At 43.7% G+C, this 11,207-nt stretch overlaps 1 pseudogene; it reads right to left on the reverse strand.

The window, feature by feature from the left end:
- Nucleotides 1-7,664: 7,664 nt before the first annotated feature.
- Nucleotides 7,665-7,782, reverse strand: LOC126203422 (5S ribosomal RNA; annotated as a pseudogene).
- Between the last annotated feature and the right edge of the window lie 3,425 nt (nt 7,783-11,207).

Raw genomic sequence — 11,207 nt, forward strand, 5'->3', positions numbered from 1 at the left:
GTTGGATCGGACGTCAGACCATCTTTCGGTTTAACTTCTGGAAATGATCCACAAGATAGCTAGCTCCTTTTGCTTTTGGGACTAAGAAAAGGGGGACAGCCTAAGTGAACTAGATGGGCAAATAACTCCTTGGTCTAACAGTATTTCCAAAGTGGCCATACGTTCCTTTATACAAGGGGTGAGTAGCAGCAAGGGGTTTGTGTGCAACGAAATTATTGCTGACTTCTATTTCATAATCAGTCAGTGATGTTAATCCCCATTTAGTGGTTGACGTATGTGGAAGCTCTCGACGAATGTCCTTAATTTTCCTGCTGTACTCGTGATGCAAATGCTGCACACTACATCGCGTTCCTGCATTATACACTGCTGGCCACCGTAAATGCAACACCCTGAAGGAAGCATCCGAATCAAGTGAAATTTACACCATGGATTTGCAGCGATGAGATATGCAACTGATTAGAATTTCAGCGCAGACGCACATCACGCGCGCCTGTGGCGCCACCTCATAGCGCCATTTAAGGCTTGGCGATTTCGACGAGTGTACGTTCGGCACGTGTGTTTACCTTGTGGTTGTTTCACAAGACGATCAGTTATGCCTCGTAGACAACAGCGAACATCTTTTGATCAAGTATCCGAGTTCGACAGAGGAAGGATAGTGGCTTACCGAGATTGTGGATTATCATACAGAGAAATCGCTAGTCGTGTTGGACGAAACCAAACAACTGTAATGCGGATATGTGACCGTTGGATGCAGGAGGGTACGACGGACCGACGTGGTCGATCGCATTCACCTCGGTGCACCACTGCACGTGCTGATAGGCAAATTGTGCGCATGGCAGTGACGGATCGCTCAGTGACATCCCGAACCATAGCACAGCACATTGCGTCTGTAACGCATCATCCAGTGTCTGCGCGTACTATTCGACGCCGTTTGCAGCAGAGTGGTCTGTCCGCAAGACGTCCATTGCTTCGTCTACCATTGACGCAGAACCACAGACGTCTCCGTCGCCAATGGTGTGATGACAGACGGATGTGGACGGCAGAATGGAATGACGTTGTCTTTACTGACGAGGCAAGCTTCTGTCTGCAGCACCACGATGGTCGGATTCGAGTGTGGAGACACCGTGGAGAGAAGATGCTGGACAGCTGCATTATGCACCGCCACACTGGTCTTGCACCGGGTATTATGGTATGGGGCGGTATTGGATATTACTCTCGCACGCCTCTAGTACGCATTGCCGGTACTTTAAATAGCCGGCGCTACATATCCGAGGTGCTGGAGCCAGTTGTCCTTCCTTACCTTTAGGGCTCGGCCACAGCCATATTTGAACAGGATAATGCGCGACCACACGTGGCACGCATTGTCCAAAGGTTCTTCGTCAATAACCAGATTGAATTGCTTCCCTGGCCGGCTCGCTCTCCGGATCTTTCGCCGATAGAAAACATGTGGTCCATGGTTGCTCAACGAGTGACCCAGATTACATCCCCAGCTGCCACACCAGATGATCTTTGGCAACGTGTGGAAGCTGCTTGGGCTGCTGTACCCCAGGAACACATTCAACGTCTCTTTGACTCAATGCCGAGACGTGTGGCAGCGGTGATCTCCAACAATGGCCGCTACTCTGGCTACTGATTCTGGCAGGAACCACATGTCACAGACGTCTGTAAACGTAATCATTTGATACTTGGTCAACATGTTATCTACAAAATAAATTTTGTTGTGCTACCTCTTGTCTTTCTTGGTGTTGCATTTACAGTGGCCAGCAGTGTACTTCTCAGTACTACAGCCTCGTATGAATTCCTCTTTCTGACAAAAGGACACATTAGGCTCCTGAGGAAACTGAAAGAAAAATTATAATTCATAAAATTAACTATTCAGCTTAGTTCTCTCATTAAATCTGACCTCAAAATACAATGTGCTGATAAATCAAATATAACTTGATGTTTTCCCAGAATCAACATTAATTCTAAGCTTGACATAAACGACTCTTTTCACTCCGATCTGAGGACTGTTAGCAATTGTATAGCTCCTTTCCTGTGACTTTAACGGACCCCATTTGCTGAGACTGGTTTTACTTAAACCAGCCCTCATCTAAAGCACTGATGTTACTGCTGGAAAATAAGAGGGCACAACAGACTCAGTATTCTTATGGCAATTAAGGAAAGGCGAACCTTTTTGAACCTTGTTGCAGCTCCTTTTATCGATTCTACCATTTTCAGGTATTCATAACAGCTCCCAGTTCTGTGAACTTTGCCAGTAATTCGTAGTAATATGACACTGCTTGCCAAAATTAAAGAATGTAATGTGTTTACCCTTCCTCTCTTCAGAAGCATCAACCCAGTTTAAAATGGGCACCTTGTGACTAATTTCCTTCCTTCTATTAGTAACGTAAGCCAAGGCTTGAAAGCGTCCCATCAACTGATGCACAGTGTAAAAATCATGGGGAAACTCTTCAAAATGCTGCTGTGATGTCAATTCTCTAGTTTTATCCCACTTGGAGTGCGTTATACTAAATATGAAGTCACAACACTCCTTTGTACCCTTTTAACGTCTGCTACACCAAATCCTTACGAAAATGTGTAAAATTATAACCACATTCGTTGGCTCCTGAAATAACTGCAATAAGCTGCCTTTTACCGTAACAGCCATTACGCGTAACAAACAACGATTGGGACTGCCCAGTGCTTTACCATTACTCTGCCGTTTTACCATCAAATGTAATACATTCAACAATTGTGGAACTGACAGAACCATTCATGTCACCTACCTCCGCAAAAAATCCTCCAACCTATCAAAGAGTTTTTAAAATAACGTATTTGGATAAGTAAGTCTTCCGCCATCGTCCAGCTGACGCCCATAGTCTTCCACATCCGCAACTTCCTTATTGGTTCCGGACAGGCACTGACTAATCCCTGTAATTTGGTTCTCAAGATTTGTCATTCCAGATTTAATTTCAACTCTTGCTGCCACCCCACCTAATCAGTCAAGAGAATTCGGAAATCTTTCAACAGTGCTTGCATTCCCCTAACTTGATTATACGAGGGAGCTGTTTATGTAAACAACTCTGTTAGCATGAAATTCTGCAATGGCACAACAGAATGCGGTCACAGATGAACTTACCTTCCCCAGATCTGATGCCAGACTTGGTAGGTTTATCCAGAACATCCGTTAATTGTTGTAGTAATTCACCGCTATTTCCTTTGTATCCTTCCAAGTCTCTGATTTGTAATTCATGGAATGTTTCCTCCATTTTTAAACAAGCCAGGCCATATATATCTTTCTTCGACATTGGAACAGATGAAAAGGACAACTGGTACAATGTCCACTCTGTTGTACATACCTCTATACTAGTTCGTGTTCACGTGGAAAGTGTGCTGCGGGATTAACGTTTACAGACATGCAGAAAGCAATGTCCGGTGCCGGAGATGAGTCACTGTAATAGCTCCTTAGCTCACCTCGGACACTGCTTCTGCAACAGTCATTGGAGTCGTCAGACGGCAGACGTTATGAGGTCTAAAAGAAGAAGAATATAAAATGGCAACGTGCCATATTCCCGATGTCAGTCTGATCCGCTGTCCTGTCATACAGCTCTCACTGTCATGATCTTTCAAATTCTTGAAGAAAGGGTGTGCCTATAGGATGTGCCGAGGTTAAGTGAAGGTACAATTTTATGTGCATAGCAATGGGCGGAAGTTTATCGATATGTTTAAGTGGTGTATAGCCGCTTTATAAATATTCCATTTCAAGTAGCATCTTTTAGTTCTCACAGTAACTCATTTAAGAGTATACAGTCCGTTAACTGTCCAAATTCTCGAAGAAAAAAAAAAAGAAAGAAAATGCTACACAGACACTCTTCACAACACAGTCTACATTACATCTGTAGTTCACAATCTTTCCTCAGCCGGAATAAAGCCTATAGCTGCTCAGTACACCGCCTCAGTGAATTCTCTGTATACTTATTTTTGGTAATGATTACTGATACTTCTCGTACATTGTATGTCTTGATAACCTTCTGATATTCTGCGTCGATTTCCCTACAAATGATACAGTCTTGAAATCTTCTGCGTCTTCCTTTCTTGTAATGATCCCCTCTTGTGATTTCTCTTCTTCGGTGAAATATCAAAATCGCATCTCTTTTAAAACTTTGCCTTTTACTGCAACAGAGCTGCTAAAATGGTTGAGCCGTGCGCGCTTTCGATATCCAATGGAAAGCACAATATAACCTGTCTGCCGGTTGCCAAGCAACAGTCTGCCTCAGCGTTCCGCCACGGTCCCACTCGTATTCTTAACCCTACTCTGGATCAGCTTGGCCTCAGTCGTTGCTTACCACTAGCAGGAGGAAAGCCACTGAAGAGATTCGACTGGCAATTATTTGAGATCTGATGGCTGCCAGTATCTGGCGGAAACGGGTCGTATTTTGAGCGAAAGTCTGGATTGCTACATTCATTTGTCTGGGACAAACGGCTCCCGCATTACAAGATGGTTTCACCCTGCGGTTTATTATCTGCAGATACACTGCAAAGTGGAGAGGCGAAAGCACATGGTATTGTTTGGTGAGCCTCGTAGTCTGTGCAGCAGGGCGCCTGCACTCTGTACTCCACTCGACCCACTTGGTAAGACGTGTTTACCGGTTGTTACGTCAGTGAATTTGACTTTATATTATACTTATGTGCGCTTGTGACCCTTTGTGTCTTGTGCATTGTGAATGATTTACGGAGATTGTGAGTTGTGCCTATAACACTTGTTCGGCATGCAGACAAGTTTAATATTTTTGTTTTAATTTGGTCCCCTGCGGTGTTCTGGTTCTAATTGTATTTGCATATCTTTTATTTAAATTGTCAACGGTGCACTAAGGATTTTGTCTGTTACAAATACTTTGTTAGTGGAAGTCAGATGGTCTTTTTTTGAATTTATTGATATATCTTTTATCATTGCCCACTTGTTTAACACTAGCCTTTCTTAATTGGAACTGTATGTGGTTCGGGATCAAACTAATAGTAATTGCTCACTACTTGCCACTGAGATCATTTGTGTCTTAGTCTGATTATGCTGGTTCAAGTTCATTGTTAGTCCTCCCTTATACACATTGTTATCATTGCCCATTTCACTTATAGAGTGGGCATTTTGTTTTAAGATTTTCACTATTGGCCACGACTTATTACTGATGTCAGTTGTGTAGCGAGTTTTGTTTGTACATGTTTTGACCATTGGCCTCTGTTCTTATTTTTATTTATTTTATCTGTTCATATTTTATCTGTTGCATATTCAAATTTAAAGAAGGACAGCAGTCAGTCGCAAAATCCGTCATTTATTGGAACAGACTTAGATTTCGATTATATTGTCATCATCGACGAAAATACCAAACACTGACATATATAATATATATGCCAAAGTGCCAGAACATAAACACAAGCCTTTAGGGGACCTACGTCTTCATCTAATTTACATAGATACTCCTCAAGCCAACGTGCGATGCCTGGCGCAGGGTACACTGTACCACTCACTACCTGTCACTTCCTTTCTTGTTCCACTTGCAAATCGAGCGAGGGAGAAACGATTGTCTGTATGCCTCCGTATGAGCCTTAATTTCTCGTGGTCCTTACGCGCAATGTATCTTGGAGGCAGAAGAATCGTTCGTCAATCAGCTTTTCCAACAGTGTTTCTCGAAAAGAGCGACGCCTTCCCCCTATGGATTCCCATTTCTGTTCCCGAGGCATCTCCTCAGCACTTACGTGTTATTCGAACCTACTTGTAACATACCTAGCAGCTCGTCTCTGAACTGTTTCGATGTCTTCCTTCAATCCGACCTGGTAGGGATCCCAAAAACTCGAGCAGTACTCAAGAATAGGTCGCACTAGCGTCCTATAGGCTGTCTCCTTTACGGGTGAACCATTCTTTCCCAAAATTCTCCCATCACACGGAAGTCGCCCCGCGTCTTCCCTACCACATTTCTCAAAATCTCATCGCACTTTCGCTCTGCAACATTACGCCCAGATATTTAAACGAATTCATTGTCAAGCAGAACACCAGCAATACTGTATCCGAACTTTACAGGTTTGATCTTCCTCCTCATTCGCATTACATTTTTCCACATTTAGGGCTAGTTCCCATTCATCACACCAACTGGAAATTTTGCCTAAGTCGTGTTGTTCCTACATCCACTCAACTTCGACACCTTACCGTACACCACGGTATCATCAGCAAACAATCGCAGAGTGCAGCCCACCCCGTTATCGAAATCACGTCACGTAAAGGCTTATGTCATTTGTCATTACTTATGCTGTGGCACTTTGGAGCCTACGTCACTCCTTGGAAAATGCACCGATGATCGCTATGTAATACTGACATCTACATTAGCTCCAATAAATGACGAATATTGCGTCTAACTGTTGGCCTTATTTAAATTTGAGTATTTGTAGCATTTTGTAATAGTGGCTCATTGTTTGCTCTGAACCGGTGACTTAACGCCCGTTTGTGTCAGCTTTATTAGTAGGTAATTTGCCAGTGCAGACGCTGTCCTCTTTATCTTAACTGATACGGGCTTGCACCATAGAGGGGGTAAACAGCGTGACTGGAGAGCTTGATATCAACTGATGTTATAATGTTCAATATCAAAATGCAAAATTCTATTATCTACCTGATTACATGTGTTAGAGCTATCGTAGTTACGATGTTCCAGTGCCATTACATGCATGCATGACCCAAGGAGCAAGCACAGTGGTGATCAGTGCCATTATGAAGTAGGCAATGCGTATTCACAGTTGAGAATATGGACAACATCAGCAGCATATTAGAATGACAACAATGGAAATTTGTGTCGGACCGGGACTCGAAGGCGGATTCTCCGCTTATTGCGAGCGGTCGCCTTACCATTAGGCTATCCGAGCATGAGTGACGGCCAGACACAGACTTTCATATTTCTGCAACCATGTGTCTACAGCATGTAAAGATACATCCATAATGTATAGTCCTGTATAGGTTAGACATTTTACTTGAAAGTCGCCTGCCCGTTGTCAGTGAATAAATACGGTATTACCGTGCCTATATTACTCCGAAATACTATGTAATGTTCCGTCAGCCAATGGGCTGCAGACATTCGGAAGTTAGGGTCTGTCCAGAAGTCGTGCTCAGGTAGTTACATGATAAGCCGACAACTCGCGATAAGCGGAAATCTGGGTTCGAATCCCGGTCCGGCACAAATTTTCTTTGTCGTCATTCCGTTATACAGCTGGCAACTAACTCCGCCCGAACAGGCCATGAAGGCCCAATGGTACCGACTAGTCGCCGTGTCATCTTGAGCCCATACGTGCCACCGGATGCGGATATGAAAAATCAAATGGCTTAAATGGCTCTAAGTACTATGGGACTTCACATTTGAGGTCATCAGTCCCCTACACTTAGAACTACTGAAACCTAACTAACCTAAGGACATCACACACATCCATGCCCGAGGCAGGATTCGAACCTGCGACCGTAGCAGCCGTGTGGTTCCGGACTGAAGCGCCCAGAAGCGCTCGGCCACCGCGGCCGGCCTGCGGATATGGAGGGGCTTTTGTTCAGCACACTGCTACCCCGGTCGTATGTCAGTTTCCGAGACTGGAGCCGCTACTTCTCCATCAAGTAGCTCCTCAGTTTGCCTCACAAGGGCTGAGTGCACCCCACTTGCCAACAGCGCTCGGCAGACCGGATGGTCACCCATCCAAGTGCTAGCCCAGCCCAACAGCACTTAATTTCGGTGATCTGACGAGAACCGGTATTACCAATGTGGCAAGACCGTTGGCGATGTATAGCTGATGGTTGTCCACATTCGCCACTGCGAATACATTTCGTTCTATCATACTTGCTAGAGGCGTGCTAAAACAATAAAGCACATATTTTATATTTCTGAATAAATGTCTTTTTTGGTACAGATCTTATTTTATTATTTTCCTAGCACCTTACCCGCTCCCAGCTCCTCGGTAGTTCCACTATTTTAATGTTCCTCTGCAAATTTGTGCTTTCCGCTTTTTTTTTTTAATTCATACTGCTTCATCGGACTCAATATTGTAATTCTGTCGTATATATACAACGTTGTGACTTTCACTATAAGTAAAATGCTCCTATTACCGCTAAATTGCAACTCTTTAAGTGACATGCCCTCGCCCTCGTCTGTCCACTCATTACGTTATCGAGTCAACCACACAAGCCCTTTTCACTTGCCTCTTCCTCATTAGAAATATTCTGCCGGGCAGGAGCGTATTCTTTACATCTAAATTGCATGCAATTAAAGTAATATGAAACATTACAACAAATTTATAGGAAACTTCCTGGCAGATTAAAACTGTGTGCCCGACCGAGACTCGAACTCGGGACCTTTGCCTTTCGCGAGCAAGTGCTCTACCATCTGAGCTACCGAAGCACGACTCACGCCCCGTACTCACAGCTTTACATCTGCCAGTATCTCGTCTCCTACCTTCCAAACTTTACAGCTCTCCTGCGAACCTTGCAGAACTAGCACTCCTGAAAGAAAGGATATAGCGGAGACATGGCTTAGCCACAGCCTGGGGGATGTTTCCAGAATGAGATTTTCACTCTGCAGCGGAGTGTGCGCTGATATGAGATCTAAAGCTGTGAGTACCGGGCGTGAGTCGTGCTTCGGTAGCTCAGATGGTAGAGCACTTGCCTGCGAAAAGCAAAGGTCCCGAGTTCGAGTCTCGGTCGGGCACACAGTTTTAATCTGCCTGGAAGTTTCATATCAGCGCACACTCCGCTGCAGAGTGAAAATCTCATTCTGGAAACATTCCCCAGGCTTTGGTTAAGCCATGTCTCCGCTATATCCTTTCTTTCAGGAGTGCTAGTTCTGCATGGTTCGCAGGAGAGCTTCTGTAAAGTTTGGAAGGTAGGAGACGAGATACTGGCAGATGTAAAGCTGTGAGTACCGGGCGTGAGTCGTGCTTCGGTAGCTCAGATGGTAGAGCACTTGCCCGCGAAAGGCAAAGGTCCCGAGTTGGAGTCTCGGTCGGGCACACAGTTTTAATCTGCCAGGAAGTTTCATATCAGCGCACACTCCGCTGCAGAGTGGAAATCTCATTCTGGAAATTTATAGGACACATTAAATTTCATTCACACATAAATACAAAACAAAAAAGGAACTAAGAATGTACAACCTATATACACTCACCATTACTTTTATAGTTAATCACTGAAAATGCACTGTATTGTTTTATGCCAGAGAAGATATCCGTTACAAGGCAGCATATTTATCGTGAAGAATTCCGTGCTGTGCACGTAGAGAATCTCTGGCATCGAAGCCACACGAAAGAGGAGCCAGCAAGAGCCGTGAATCAAAGTAAACAAGAATCAAAGATTCAGAAAACGTGAACAGAAAATGTTCCCAAATTTTGGGTCCAGTGAACCTCGATGTTGGCGCCCTTACTAAATATCCTGTGGGTTCGTGCAGTCAAAGAGGCGGCTGCACGCACTCCTCTGCAGTCTATCCTATTTTCTATTTCTGTTCGCTTGCTTCTAATTCGAAGATAGTGTCTAATATTTTATGTACAGCTTCGCTAGGGCGTCTACCGATTCTATAAAGGCGATTGGTTTTGTTGTACAGGTGTTTTAACACGACAACAATTATTCCCTTGGAAACATTGTATTTTTTCCACTATATCATATTAAAATGATTTTTTTGTGTGCTGTGGTTCAAAACGTGGCACTATCAATTACCGTCCTCATTCTGTAACGTTGTCAGTAGTACGATCCTGAAAAATGTGACAGAAAATATACTTCGTAATATTCTATTACAAACGAGAAATTCGTATTCCATAGAAAACAAAGGTTTTCTGAAAGTGAGGTGGCGGCGTAAGATTTCAGCAGTTCACCAAGAGAAGAGAATAAATAAACAGGCGTACACAGGAACTGTTGATTGAGATATACAAGACAAAGTATTTACTGTAGAAAAACACATCGGATGCCGAAAAGGAAACAAGGTTCTGTAATAGAAATAAAAATTCCTAGGCAAAAGAGTTCAGCATAACAACGGCACAAGACGAAGGAAGATATTTGTTTTTCTTTAAGAGAAAAAGAAACTTTCAAGTTATACACAGCAGGATAAACGCTGGAATGAGTACGAGAACTCGGAGTGAATAAGGAATGATTTTTCACAAGTTTTTTCTCAGAGAAAAACAAAACAACTCTATAAATATCAACCTGAATTTCCAAGCTGCTCTTCTGAGGACCTACATATTTTTTCTTCTTGTAGATATTCGGAGGAAATCTCGAGTAATGCTATGATCTCTATATTTGCAGGAGCTTTTGTGCTTTTCCGAATTACCTTTCATGTATCCACGAACGAAGGATCGCGGTGAAGTTACCTCGACAGCGTGACTTCCAGAGACACAGTATATTCTGAAACGCACAAGGACGCCGAAGGAATTACACCACCGTCTTTTCCAGGGAATGTTTGTGGCATATGGGTTTAATGATTTAGGTAACAAAATCTTAATGGCCGTCCAGGGATTTCAAATCCGCTCCTTCAGAATACCGTTAGATCTACATCTATACTTCGAAAACCCTCTTATACTGACCTCTGCCTTTCGAACCATTAGACTTATATTCTCATTTTACTTTAGGTAGCTTCGAACGGTTACTCTTAGGTATTTTACACAACTCGTTTTATGTGGTCATTCCACTTTAGGTCGCACTACACGTTTACTCCCATGTATTTTATGGTTGTTGCTGTTTGTACCGAATTACCTCCAGCAGTGAAATCGAACAGTAACGGATCCCTCAAAAGAGGTCTTTGGCTTTTCGAAGCAGATACCACTAATGGCTGCGAAATGAGAAACGATCCCTACCTAGTTACAGTGGCTTATACCAAAACTGGCTTCACTCTTTTCTAGTGTTCATCTACCATATCCTAAGGAGTCTCCTTATTACTCAGATTACACAGACAATTGTGATAAAATACATTAGTTCTGTTACTGTTACTAATATATACCTCAGCTGAATGGTCCTAAGTCGTTGAACTTGCGCCTGCTGGCCACATGCGAAATCTGAGGGGTGTGGAACGGGATGCCTGTCACACCGGCGCGGCGCCTTGGAATCAATAACTGACTCTATCTCCACAGCGACAGTTTTAAAGTGCCCAAGAACGGTGCGCAGGTGCCACAGTGGGCGTTGCCGAAGTGTGGAAGTGTGTGGTCTCACAGGGAACCTTTGGCGCCGT

Source organism: Schistocerca nitens, chromosome 1, assembly GCF_023898315.1.
Source record: "Schistocerca nitens isolate TAMUIC-IGC-003100 chromosome 1, iqSchNite1.1, whole genome shotgun sequence".
NCBI classification, from domain to species: domain Eukaryota; kingdom Metazoa; phylum Arthropoda; class Insecta; order Orthoptera; family Acrididae; genus Schistocerca; species Schistocerca nitens.